The sequence below is a fragment of the Bos taurus genome, chromosome 9 (genome assembly GCF_002263795.3).
Source record: "Bos taurus isolate L1 Dominette 01449 registration number 42190680 breed Hereford chromosome 9, ARS-UCD2.0, whole genome shotgun sequence".
NCBI classification, from domain to species: Eukaryota; Metazoa; Chordata; class Mammalia; order Artiodactyla; family Bovidae; genus Bos; species Bos taurus.
Genome location: NC_037336.1, coordinates 91,615,576 through 91,629,421, shown reverse-complemented (window position 1 = coordinate 91,629,421; position 13,846 = coordinate 91,615,576). Strand labels below are relative to the sequence as shown.

The 13,846-nt window shown below is 44.3% G+C and overlaps 1 protein-coding gene across 3 annotated transcripts in view; it reads right to left on the bottom strand.

The window, feature by feature from the left end:
* SCAF8 (SR-related CTD associated factor 8) overlaps window positions 1-13,846 on the bottom strand; it is a 221,350-nt gene that overhangs the window by 3,867 nt on the left and 203,637 nt on the right. For all 3 annotated transcript variants that reach the window (XR_009495878.1, XR_009495879.1, XR_009495880.1), the window contains one exon: window positions 3,031-3,222. The gene's annotated coding sequence lies outside the window, so the exon portion shown is untranslated. The remainder of the gene's footprint in view (window positions 1-3,030; window positions 3,223-13,846) is intronic.

The window sequence follows — 13,846 nt, the reverse complement described above, 5'->3', positions numbered from 1 at the left end:
GCATCTCCCCGTATCCCCAAAAAGGAGACAGAGGTCCTCAGTGCTTCCTGGAAAGCATGCTACTCCTACATTTGTGAGTGAGCTTTGAGTGATCAGCCCGAGTTACCAAGGCCCTGGTCTGGCTTCCGTGTAACTTACATGTGGGCAATCTTGGGCTTCCCCCTCAAAAGACATACCCTTGGGGAAAAACATGCCTGTGGTATTGACTGTTTTTGTTGATCTTGTTGCTTTGGGTTTTGTCTTGTTCTCTTGGCCTAGTGGTGCAGCATGCAGGATCTGAGTTCCCTTACCAGGGATCAAACCCATACCATCTGCAGTGGAAGGATGGAACTGTAACCACCAGACCACCAGGGAATTCCCTGATTGTTCTACGTTGATAAAACTCATGTTATTGTAAGTTTGTTTCATTTTCCATAACTTATGAAATCTGATAAGCATATCTGAAAATGTAAAAGCATTTTCTGAATCAACATAAAATATCAATTTTAATGCTTCTATACCTTAAAGAGGTCCAGTCAATTCTTGAGTGACAGATGGTTATGTAGCCAGCCTTTATTTTCACTGGAGCCCTCAGCCAAGGAAATGTGTTTGCTGAACCCATAAACTTTCCATGAAATGCAAGACATACAAAACAAGAGCACGCCTTTTCTCTCCAGTTCCCCTTTATGGCCCTGAGTTCCATGTTTTCAATTCCCTCGTCCCATTAAACTTGTTCTTGGACTTCGTCGCAGGATCTCTAGTTGGACTCTTCCTGAATTCCTTGTACTTCCTCCCAGCCCTGTTCACTATGTTGGGTCATTTCCATTTGCCCCTCAACAGCACTGTCTTCGTAACTTTCTGTTATATAAGTGCTGCTTATTATTATTATTATTATTGAAAGTATTCGGGGTTTGGAGTTTGGATGTCACAGTTCTGAGTGAGTTGGGAAGGGAGGAAAAACAGATCAACTTCCGTTCACGGGCTAAGACAATTTAAGCCACGTCTGAAGTTGAGGGTTGTTGGCATGGAGCCATCTGGTATACGGACAAGATCTTCACATGGGAAGTGAGTTTTGAACTTAAACTACGTAGAGAATGGATTTCCACCATTATGTTAGAACTAGCAGCTTTCTCCTCGTAAGTGGAGCTATGAAATCCATTTAGGTATACAGGTGTGGTGGTGGTGTTTATTGTTTAGTCACTAAGTCATATCCAACACTTTTACAACCCCATGGACTGTGGCACGCCAGGCTCCTCTGTCCATGAGATTTCTCAGGCAAGAGTGGGTTGCCATGCCCTTCTCCAGGGGATCTTCCTGACTCAGGGATCAAAGCCAGGTGTCCTATACTGACAGGTGGGTTCTTTACCATTTGAGCCTGGGAAGCCCATACCTGTGAGTAGTGAGAATAAATCACATTAACTGTTATGTTATTAAAAGTTACTATTTGATGATGATATATAATTTGTTACTAAAAGTTACTATTTGACGATGATATATAATTTGTGGGTTTCAGTTTCAAAGCTAGGGTATTAAATGAGCTAAAATGTGACCTTGAGCTCAGATTTACATGTTTGCCAACTTCTCCTTGGTCCAATATATCTCAAAAGGAAGAAAAAGAAAGTCTTAGGGTATCCTATAACAACTATAGTAAATGTTTATCAAATGCACCCTATACTCTGCACACTTACATAGATATGAAATAAACATATGGGCATGCCAATACATATAGACAATTTGATTCTTTTAAACAGCTTCATTCCAATGCATTTTTAAAAAGAAATTTACAAACTTTAGTAATAGAATGAGGAAATTATGTCATGCAGAAAAACATCTGGCTTTTGTCTAGCACATTACATAAATACTTATTAAATTAACAGACACATAAATTAATAAATCTTTATTATTTAATCAGGACAATAATACCCTGATTTCATGGCTACTGTTTGGTTTTTCACCCAAACTTTCTCATTAGAAAGGTTAAATAAAAAAAAATAAAATAAAAAAAAAAAGAAAGGTTAAATAAGCCATAAGCTTTAAAATTCACATGCCAGGCTTTTAAATCAGATATAGTTTTTGATAGGACTATGTATAACCTTTCTATAACAAGTTAGGTCTGTATCTTTATACTGTAAAGAATACATCTCCATTAAAAAAAATTTTTTTTTTTAAATCATTTTGGCATTGCAGTGTTCTCTTCTAGATTTTAAAACTACCACCACCATCTGCAGTGGTTCCCCAAAGTTACAGGATTAATGAAGTCTTTTCCCTGCTATTGGGTTAAGAGTTTTAAAAACATTCCTATTTTACCATTTTTTTTTAAAGGAGAAGAAAGAAAAAAAAAAGAACTTTGTTGTTGTCTACTCTTCATGCTTCTGGAATACCCTGCTCACTCCCACCTTCCTTCCCCCTCTCCCAACAAGGGATGGGAACTCTGTTTGCATATTTTATTATTATTTCACGTCATTGGAATGAGAGTCTCAGCAAACACACTTTCTCTTGTGGAATTCCCTAATAAAAACAGACAGCTTGTTTTGAACAAGCAGCCTCTGGAACAGGAGAAGCAGCAGAAGCTGGTGCAGGAGCTGACTGGGTTTTTCCTCTTGCCTCACAGATGTCTTTATCATCTGAATATACACTCCCAGCCCCCAGGGCCATGAGAGAACTTACAAAGCAAGTTTTCAAAAATATTTATTATTTATTTGGCTATGCTGGGTCTTAGTTGTGGCATGTGGGATCTAGTTCCCTGACCAGTGATTGAACCCGAGTCCCCTGCATTGGGAGCATGGAGTCTTAGCCACAGGACCATTAGGGAAGTCCGTATAAAGCAATTTTGGATTCTTTGAAATAGAGGGACTTAATTTGTCACATGGTTTTGACAATTTCTTGCTTCAAGTACCATTTCCTACAACAGGATAGCATCAATTTGTGCAGAGTCCTACATGGACCTGAAATTTAACTGAGAAAGGCACCCAGTCCTGACGACTCTTGTTAACCAGCAGTGTTCTCGTGGCTACCAGCTTGCAGAGAAACCCAAGGACATGCCAGATTTACCTCCTCCCGGAGGAAGTGGTTGAGAAATCCATCTTCTTTTCATTATGATGAGGGAATGAGAAACATGCCGTCCTGAAGAAGTACTAGGGGGACTTCTGTGTCTCCCCAGCACCATCCCGAGGGCAAGGTGAACACAGCAGTGATCGACGGCAGTGGTGGAGACCTGCTGTCAGCTTATCTGTCTACCAGCTCCTGTGAAAGCAAGCCAAAGAACAAGCCATAAGTCTACGAGCCATTCATGAACTCCTTTCTGCTTTGAAAATGTAGTTCATGCTTTCTAACTGTCATTATTATGACATGGATGAGGCTTCCCTCATAGCTCAGTCAGTAAAGAATCTGCCTGCAGTGCAGGAGACCGGGGTTTGATTCCTAGGTTGGGAAGATCCCCTGGAGAAGGAAATGGCAGCCCACTCCAGTATTCTTGCCTGGAGAATCCCATAGACAGAGGAGTCTGGCAGGCTACAGTCCATGGGGTCGCAGGAGTTGGACACGACTTAGAGACTAAACCATCAACCGTGACATGAATGCTCATTGAATACTGGCTCTTGATGATTACAATGACCTTGTCCTTGGGCATACTGGAAGCAGGACATGGCCTTCCTCCTTCCATCCTCATCTCTTCCCAGTCCCAGAAATCACACAATCAATAACGGTCATCTGTTGCTAAGAACTTAAGCTGTGAACTTTCTTGGGAGATATTTGTACTTTAATTGTAAACCTAATAATGCCTTCGAGAAGCAGAGGAATGATGCTACCCAATGGATCACAGACACTCATAGAAGCAAGGAGGCAATCTGACTGAGGAGACCTCTCTGGAGCTCTTCAATGCTCCCAACAGGTCCACCCTGATGGTACACATTTATATGAGAAAACACTGTAGCTGTCACTAATTCCTTTCCTGTTGACACCTTGACCTGAGCTGTTATTTAACTGCAAAGTACACTTGGTGGTAAACTGTATATATTTCCTCAGTTGCTGTGAATTCTGACTCAAGCTAATTCAGGCTAGCTTAATGAAACAAGAACCAGGAAAGCAAAAGCTTTCTGGCAGTTGCCTTGTGTACTGATGTAGAGCTTGGGCCTCCCTGGTGGCTCAGCTGGTAAAGAATCCGCTTGCAATGCGGGAGACCTGGGTTTGATCCCTGGCTTGGGAAGATCCCCTGGAGAAGGGAAAGGCTACCCACTCCAGCATTCTGGCCTGGAGAATTCCATGGACTGTGTAGTCCATGGGGTCGTAAAGAGATGCCCACGACTAAGTGACTTTCACTTTCACAGAGGGCAACTGATGCAATATGAACTCAGGGAATTCCCACATGGAGAGAAGCAGATGAGGGCTGCCCAGATGTAAAGGGAACATGAAAGGTAACGTTGAAAGGAATATAATATGAGCTCAATGCCTGAGTTCCATATAAAATGTGAAGACATATACAGAAACCTAATGTCTTTCCTTTTCCATAACTGGACTCAACTTGGTGTACCAGCCCCCATTTCCAGTTTGCAGTTGTATTCGTTCCCGAGGGCTGCCCTGGGAAAATGTCCACACACTGGGTGGTTTTAAACAACAGAAACTTACGTCCCATGGTTCTAGGGGCCGGAAGCCTGAAATGAGTGTCCACAGGGCCAGGCCTCTGTGAAGGCTCAAGGAGAGAATCTCTTTCACACTGGTAGCTTCTGGTGTTTCCAGAAATCCTCAGAGTTGCTTGGCTTGCAGATACATCACTCCCATCTCTGCCTCTGTCATCATGCGGCGTCTCTTATTGGGTCTCTGTCTCTGTTCTCCTGTATTTTTTTATTTTTTTTGCCCCACCGTATTCAGGCTTCCCAGGTGGCTCAGTGAATGGTAAAGAGTCCACCTTCTAATGCAGGAGGCGAGTGTTCGATTCCTGGATCAGGAAGATCCCCTGGAGTAGGAAATGGCAACCCACTCCAGTGTTCTTGCCTGGAAAATTTCATGGACAGAGGAGCCTGGCGGGCTACAGTTCATGGAGCTGCAGAGAGTCAGATACAACTGAGTGACTGAGCATAGCAAGCAGGGATGGAACCTGTGTCCTCTGCAGTGGAAACCTGGAGTCCAAACCCCTGGACCACCAGAGAACTCCCCCTCTTCTCCTCTTCTTAAAGAGACATCAGTCATATTGGGTTAGGGCCGCCTCTAATGACCTTATCTCAGCTTGACTACCTCTGCAAAGACTCTCTTTCCAATAAGGGCACATTCGTAGGTACCAGCCCTTCAACATACCTTTTAAGGAGACGTGATTCAATCCAGAACAGTCATGGAAAAGGAAATCTCACCCCTCCCAAGAAATGTAGTCCCTTCCAGTTTAAAAAACCTTCCCATATTTTGTCTGTTTCAGAGTTTCCCCCGTTCTGATCCCTTTTCTTCTCTCTGGAGGAGGCTGGGCGTGGGTCGGGCCAGGTGAGAAGCAGGTTGGAGCCCGCCTGGGTGAGGCATGCTGGCCCCAGTCTTCCGCAGGTCCCTCTTGCCTGGACCTAGTGGACCTTGGTCTTTGTTGCAGATACTGCCATCCTGTCCCACCCTGGGCCCGCATTGTTAGGACTCCACAGGCTGTGTCCTCCTTCTCTCAACTGGGAGGCCTCCTGTCTGCAGGGCTGTTTTCAGCCTGGCTCTAAGCCTTGCAGACACAAAGATGAACAGACAGATTTGGGAAGGTTCCCCCCTCACCCCCCACTGCGCTTGGAACCTCTGGGGCACATGGGACTGAAGAGCTGACCTCTGTCAGTCTAGCACTGGCCTTCATTTATTTTCAGTTCACTGTTCCACTCACTGGCAGGGGGCTTCCAAAAGTTTCTGTGGACTGAACCGGATGGACACACTTTGAGATCCCCAAGCTCTTATCCCTGTCTCCAGGGACAAGGCCCGACGGTCAGAGGGCAGAACCTCACCCAGCACCGCACATCCTCCCTTCATCCCAGCTCAGCCCAGGAAAGGCTGTCTCTGCTCAGTGCTTGGGGCTGGCCTTCAGGCCACCAGACATGCTTCTCATTCTACAGTTTCCTTCGGAACTGCCCCCAAATCAACAGTCTCATCCTTGACTTAGGCTTCAGAATATAAAGGAACGGCTTATACTAGACCAGCCCTTGTGATGGCCAAAAAAAAAAAAATAAAGCTAGCAGGATATCCAGATGAAACTTTATGCACACACACTCATATGCTTCAGTTCAGTCGCTCAGTTGTCTCCGACTCTTTGCGACCCCATGAATCGCAGCACACCAGGCCTCCCTGTCCATCACCAACTCCCGGAGTTCACTCAGACTCACGTCCATCAAGTCAGTGATGCCATCCAGCCATCTCATCCTCTGTCGTCCCCTTCTCCTCCTGCCCACAATCCCTCAAAGAATCAGAGTCTTTTCCAATGAGTCAACTCTTCACATGAGGTGGCCAAAGTACTGGAGTTTCAGCTTCAGCATCATTCCCTCCAAAGAAATCCCAGGACTGATCTCCTTCAGAATGGACTGGTTGGATCTCCTTGCAGTCCAAGGGACTCTCAAGAGTCTTCTCCAACACCACAGTTCAAAAGCATCAATTCTTCGGCGCTCAGCCTTCTTCACCGTCCAACTCTCACATCCATACATGACCACAGGAAAACCATAGCCTTGACTAGACGGACATTTGTTGGCAAAGTCATGTCTCTGCTTTTGAATATGCTATCTAGGTTGGTCATAACTTTCCTTCCAAGGAGTAAGCGTCTTTTAATTTCGTGGCTGCATGCACCATCTGCAGTGATTTTGGAGCCCCAGAAAATAAAGTCTGACACTGTTTCCGCTGTTTCCCCATCTATTTCCCATGAAGTGATGGGACCGGATGCCATGATCTTTGTTTTCTGAATGTTGAGCTTTAAGCCAACTTTTTCACTCTCCACTTTCACTTTCATCAAGAGGCTTTTGAGTTCCTCTTCACTTTCTGCCATAAGGGTGGTGTCATCTGCATATCTGAGGTGATTGATATTTCTCCTGGCAATCTTGATTCCAGCTTGTGTTTCTTCCAGCCCAGCGTTTCTCATGATGTACTCTGCATATAAGTTAAATAAACAGGGTGACAATATACAGCCTTGACATACTCCTTTTCCTATTTGGAACCAGTCTGTTGTTTCATGTCCAGTTCTAACTGTTGCTTCCTGACCTGCATACAGATTTCTCAAGAGGCAGAACAGGTGGTCTGGTATTCCCATCTCTTCCAGAATTTTCCACAGTTATTGTGATTCACACAGTCAAAGGCTTTAGCATAGTCAATAAAGCAGAAATAGATGTTTTTCTGGAACCCTCTTCCTTTTTCCATGATTCAGTGGATGTTGGCAATTTGATCTCTGGTTCCTCTGCCTTTTCTAAAACCAGCTTGAACATCAGGAAGTTCACGGTTCACGTATTGCTGAAGCCTGGCTTGGAGAATTTTGAGCATTACTTTACTAGCATGTGAGATGAGTGCAATTGTGCGGTAATTTGAGCATTCTTTGGCATTGCCTTTCTTTGGGATTGGAATGAAAACTGACCTTTTCCAGTCCTGTGGCCACTGCTGAGTTTCCCAAATTTGCTGGTATATTGAGTGCAACACTTTCACAGCATCATCTTTGAGGATTTGGAATAGCTCAACTGGAATTCTATCACCTCCACTAGCTTTGTTCGTAGTGATGCTTTCTATGGCCCACTTGACTTCACATTCCAGGATGTCTGGCTCTAGGTCAGTGATCACACCGTCGTGATTATCTGGGTCGTGCAGATCTTTTTTGTACAGTTCTTCTGTGTATTCTTGCCACCTCTTCTTAATATCTTCTGCTTCTGTTAGGTCCATACCATTTCTGTCCTTTATCGAGCCCATCTTTGCATGAAATGTTCCCTTGGTATCTTTAATTTTCTTGAAGAGATCTCTAGTCTTTCCCATTCTGTTGTTTTCCTCTATTTCTTTGCATTGATCGCTGAGGAAGGCTTTCTTATCTCTTCTTGCTATTCTTTGGAACTGTGCATTCAGATGCTTATATCTTTCCTTTTCTCCTTTGCTTTTCGCTTCTCTTCTTTGCTTGGGAGTCATCAAAAAGCTGCCCAGACACTGAAGTCTTAAACCAAAATCCCTGAGAAAGGGGATTCTGGAGAGAGGAGCCCAGCGTTTGAATTCCTCTTCCCTTTGAGGTGTTTCCCCATCATCATTTTGACTGCCAAAACAGTCAGAGAAGTGTCTGTGATAATGGACCCCATAAGGGTCTGGCACCCAGATAAACTCTGAGGAATCAATTCAAAAAAGCCCTCATTGCAATTTAAAAATAGGCAAAAGATTGAAGTGTTACTATATAAAAGAAGATGTTCTAAAAGCTAATAAACATTTAGAAAAGATGCTACACCTCAGTCATCAGGGAAATAATAATAATAAAAAATAATATATAAGACCACAAAGAGACCCCACCACGTCCCCTCCAAATGGCTAAAACAAAAAAGACGACAACATTGTGTTAGCAAGGATATGTATGAATCTCATAAATTGCCCGTGGGAGTGTAAATACATATAGTCACTTTGGAAAAACTTTTTGACAGTAACCACAAAAACTGAATAGATGCCATGACCCAACAATTCTTCCCCAGTGTATACAGTCAATGGAAGTACACTTAAATGTGCACACCACTGGTATAAAAATGTTTCTGGAGTCATTATTTGAAAGAGCCCAAAGGAGAAACAACTCAAATGTCCCTCCACAGTAGAAAGGCTACATCAAGTATAGCATATTCATATTATGGAGTTACTATAATTATTACTATACAGCACAGTAAGGGAATCAATTCCTACCAGAATCTTACAAGCATACCATTGTGAGAAAGACAGCAGAAATAAATTATTAGGTACTATGTGGTTCCATTGATGTAAAGTTCAAAAATGTGTGTGTGTGTATGGCTCAGTCATTCAGTCATGTCCGACTCTGTGTGACCCCATGAACTGTAGTCCACCAGATTCTCCAGGCAAGAATGCTAGACTGGATTGCCATTTCCTCCTCGAAGGGATCTTCCTGCCCCAGGGATTGAACCTGTGTCTCCTGCATTGGCTGGCTAGCGGTTACTTGTGGTGACTATGTCGGGGGTCAGGGTGGGGAGGGCAGCAGGGAGGGAAATATTATGGTTATGTTCTGTTTCTTAAAGAGGACTGTGGTTACACAGGTGTGTTTATTTGAGTAAACCCACAAAACTGTAACATGTGTTCAGTGCATTTTGCTGTATTTATGCAACTGTAATAAAAATATCATTAAAACAAACATTTCTCAGATAGACTCCTGACACTGAAATGTAGAGCTATCACTCCTCATACATTTCATCTTTGTGTTAAATGGGATATAAACTTTATTAAGATTGGAATTGCTTTTTAGGTCTAATAATTCGACTAGGTAATATTTGCCTTCAGGCAAGTTCTGCTCAAGTTGATCACTCAAATCACTTCACCTAGTTGAGCTCAGCTCCAGACTTCGCTTGTTTTAATTAGGTCAGTCAGTTCAGTCGCTCAGTCGTGTCTGACTCTGCGACCCCATGGACTACAACATGACAGGCTTCCCTGTCCATCACCATCTCCCGGAGTTCATTCAAACTCATGTCCATCACATCGGTGATGCCATCCAGCCATCTCATCCTGTGTCATCCCCTTCTCCTCCTGACTTCAATCTTTCCTGGCATCAGGGTCTTTTCCAATGAGTTGGTTCTTTGCATCAGGTGCCCAAAGTATTGGACTTTCAGCTTCAGCATCAGTCCTTCCAATGAATATTCAGGACTGATTTCCTTTAGGATCTCCTTGCAGTCCAAGGGACTCTCAAGAGTCTTCTCCAACACCACAGTTCAAAAGCATCGATTCTTTGGTGCTCAGCTTTCTTTATGGTCTAACTCTCACATCCATACATGACCACTGGAAAAACCATAGCTTTAACTAGATGGACCTTTGTTGGTAAAGTAATGTCTCTGTTAATATGCTGTCTAGGTTTGTCATAGCTTTTGTCCCAAGGAGTAAGCGTCTTTTAATTTCATGGCTGCAATCACCATCTGCAGTGACTTTGGAGCCCAAGAAAATAAACTCTCTCACTGTTTCCATTGTTTCCCTATATATTTGTCATGAAGTGATGGGACCAGATGCCATGATCTTAGTTTTCTGAATGTTGAGTTTTTAAGCCAAGTTTTTCACTCTCCTCTTTCAGTTTCATCAAGAGACTTTTTAGTTCCTCTTCACTTTCTGCCATTAAAAGTAGTGTCACCTGCATATCTGAGATATTGATATTTCTCCCAGCAATCTTGATTCCAGCTTATGCTTCATCCAGCCTAGCATTTCTCATGATGTACTCTACATATAAGTTAAATAAGCAGGGTGACAATATGCAGCCTTGATGTACTCCTTTCCCAATTTGGGACCAGTCTGTTGTTCCATATCCAGTTCTAATTGTTGCTTCTTGACCTGCATACAGATTTCTCAGGAGGAAGGTAAGGTGGTCTGGTATTCCCATCTCTTTAAGAATTTTCCACAATTTCTAGGTTAGCTGAATATTTTTAATATAAGAACTTGTTACACTCCATGGAAATAACCTAAGTGTCCATCAACAGAGGAATGGATAGAGAAGTTGTGATATATATACACAATAGAATACTACTCAGCTATAAAAAACAAAGAATGAAATAATGCCATTTGCAGCAACATGAATGGACCTAGAGATTATCATACTAGGTGGAGTACGTCAGAGAGAGAGAGAGATAAATATATCAAATTCCTTAATAGTGAAATCTAAAAAAATGATACAGGGACGTCCCGAGGGGTCCAGTGGCTACAACCCTGAGCTCTCAATGCAGGGGGCCAGGATTTGGTCCCTGGTCAGGGCACTAGATTCCACTTGCCACAACTAAAGATCCCACGTGCAGCAACTGAGACCAGATGTAGCCAAATACAGAAATACAAAAAAAAAATTTTTTTTAATGACACAAATAAACTTATTTACAACCCAGAAACAGACTCATAGATAGAGAAAAGAAACTGATGGTTACGGAAGAGGAAGGAGAGGAGGGATAGAGTAGGTATAGGGATTAATAAATGCACATAAAATAGATAAACAACAAGGATTTATTGTCTAACACAGGGGATTATATTTTCTATCTTGTAATAAACGATAATGGGCTTCCCTGATGGCTCAGATAGTAAAGAATATGCCTGCGGTGCGGGAGACCTGGGTTTGATCCCTGGGTCGGGAAGATCCCCTGGAGGAGGACATGGCAACCCACTCCAGTATTCTTGCCTGGAGAATCCCATGGGCAGAGGAGCCCAGCAGGCTACAGTCCGTGGGGTCACAAAGAGTCAGACACGACGGAGAGACTGACAATAAACTATAATGGAAAAGAATAAAGAAACTACAGGTACAAACATGTATAAATGTGTAGCTGAATCATGGTACTGGACACCGGAAACGAACACAGCATCGCGAATCAACGATACTTCACTATAAATAAATACACAAAATTAAAAAAAAAAAAGAACTTGTCACAATCAAGTGACTGAAGGCTTCCAGACACAAACCTGTCGGCACACCACCCTGACTCCCTGGCAAGGAGACGTGGCAGAGCTGGGTGGCGCTGCGGTGGGGCCGCAGTCCCGGGGCGGTGGGGTGTAGAAGGGCACCAGCACCTACAGCCGTGCTTGTTGCGGAGCATGGGTTCTCGGGTGTCCAGGCTCAGGAGTTGGGGTGCACGGGCTTAGTTGCTCTGCGGCCTGGGTGGGGGGATCTTCCCAGACTAGAGATCGGATTGTGTCCCCTGCGCTGTACTATCCACTGTGATATGGGGGAGACCAGGAGGTGATTTTCAAAGTAAAAAGAAGTGGCCCACCCCAGCTTTTGAGAGGTGCCCTGCACAGGGCTTGGAGCCGGGGCCCCCGACCTTCTCTGTGGAGTGTGAAGTGTTCACAGTCTTCCAGTACCTAAATGCTCATCTGTCTCCCGCACATGTGTTTTGATTCTTTCTCCAGCAGCCCAGTTTTAGTCCCTTTGGAAAAAGCTTCCTCAAGTATATGAAATTAGCTCTTTACCACAAAGGAAGAAAGCATCAGAAAAGACCACTCAGGATTTCCATTTCACAGAAAGCTTTCTGAAAGGCCTGAAATCAGAGGCAGGAAGCAGGCGTGATACTGGGCACCAGGAGCACCGTGAGCCCGGGTGCCGCCCACCCAGCATCTCGGGGCCCAGAGAGGCTGAAAGCTGTGCTGTTTCTTCCTCTGAGACACAACAGCTTGTCTCTTGAAGCCGCCATGAGTTCAGGTTTCTGCTGACCTTCTGGGGAAAACGCTACAGGAGACCTGCCCCTCTGTCTGGCTGTCACATGTGTGGTTTCAGTTCAGTTCAGTCACTCAGTCGTGTCCGACTCTTTGCAAACCCATGAACCGCAGCATGCCAGGCTTCTCTGTCCGTCACCAACTCCCGGAGTTCACCCAAACCCATGTCCATGGAGTCGGTGATGCCATCCAACCCTCTCATCCTCTGTCGTCCCCTTCTCCTCCTGCCCTCAATCTTTCCCAGCATCAGAGTCTTCAAATGAGTCAGCTCTTTGCATCAGGTGGCCAAAGCTGAAGCATCAGCTTCAACATCAGTCCTTCCAATGAACACCCAGGACTGATCTCCTTTAGGATGTGCAGTTTAGCACACCTCAAACTCTCCCCGCAAGGTCTTGGGGTGCGACTTGATGCAAACAAAGAAGCCAATACAATTCTTCCGGTTGTCTTCATTTAGTCCTCAGTACGGATGAGAGCAGGGCGGTTCTCTGGTGGCTCAGTGGTAAAGGATCTGCCTGCCAATGCAGGAGACACGGGTTTAATCCCTGATCCGGGAAGATCCCACAGGCGGTGGGGCCACTAAGCTGTGTGCAGCACAACTTAGTGAGCCTGTGTTCTAGAGCCCGTGAGCCGCAACCACTGAGCCCACTGAAGCCTGTGTGCCCTGGAGCCCGTGCTCCCTAACAAGGGAAGTCACCACAATTGAGAAGCCCACACGCGGCAACTGGAGAGAAAGCCCACACAGCAACAAAGGCCCAGGACAACCAAAAGTAAAAGAAAGTAATAAATAAAATTATATATTAAAAAACAAAAAACAGATGAGACCAGTCCTACTGGGCTTCATCTGCTCTCATGTCTCGAGGGTGGGCTGCAGGCTGCTTGCTTAATAAATCCTACCTGTTTGAAAAACACAATAAAGACAGGTGAGCGTCTCAGTGATGGGGAATGATCTTTCCAAACTTGATCTTTACAAGATCAAGAAGGATCTTTCCAAACTGAGGAGGAGGAATGGCAGAGAAGGCCCTTCTCAGACCTAAGGTCAGGGGAAAGGGCCTTACGACACCCGTGGTCTCTTCACACGAGACAAGGGAAGCATCCTTCAGTGGCTTCTCCAGGGGCAGGAGTGGAGGGAGAAAGTTTGCATCATTTTTATGGTGACTCACCTATAAACCTTAATTAAAAATCTGTTCATAATGCAATACTGTCAACCAACTCTACTTGAATAAGATACATTTTTTGAAATCTCTTCAAATTGTGTAGAATGGCCAATAGTTGAAGAAAGCAACCTCATGACAGAGTCCTCTCCTGAATATAAAATAGATCACAAAGATAAGTGTAAATACCCTTTTTCCTCTTAAATCCAAGACGTAGGCAGAAGCTCATAAATCCAGGGACCCTCTTAGTTGAAGGGCTTCGCTAGTGGCTCAGATGGTAAAGAATCCACCTATAATGCAGGTGACACAGGTCTGATCCCTGGGCTTGGAAGATCCTCTGGAGAAGGAAAGGGCTACCCACTGCAGTATTCCTGCCTGGA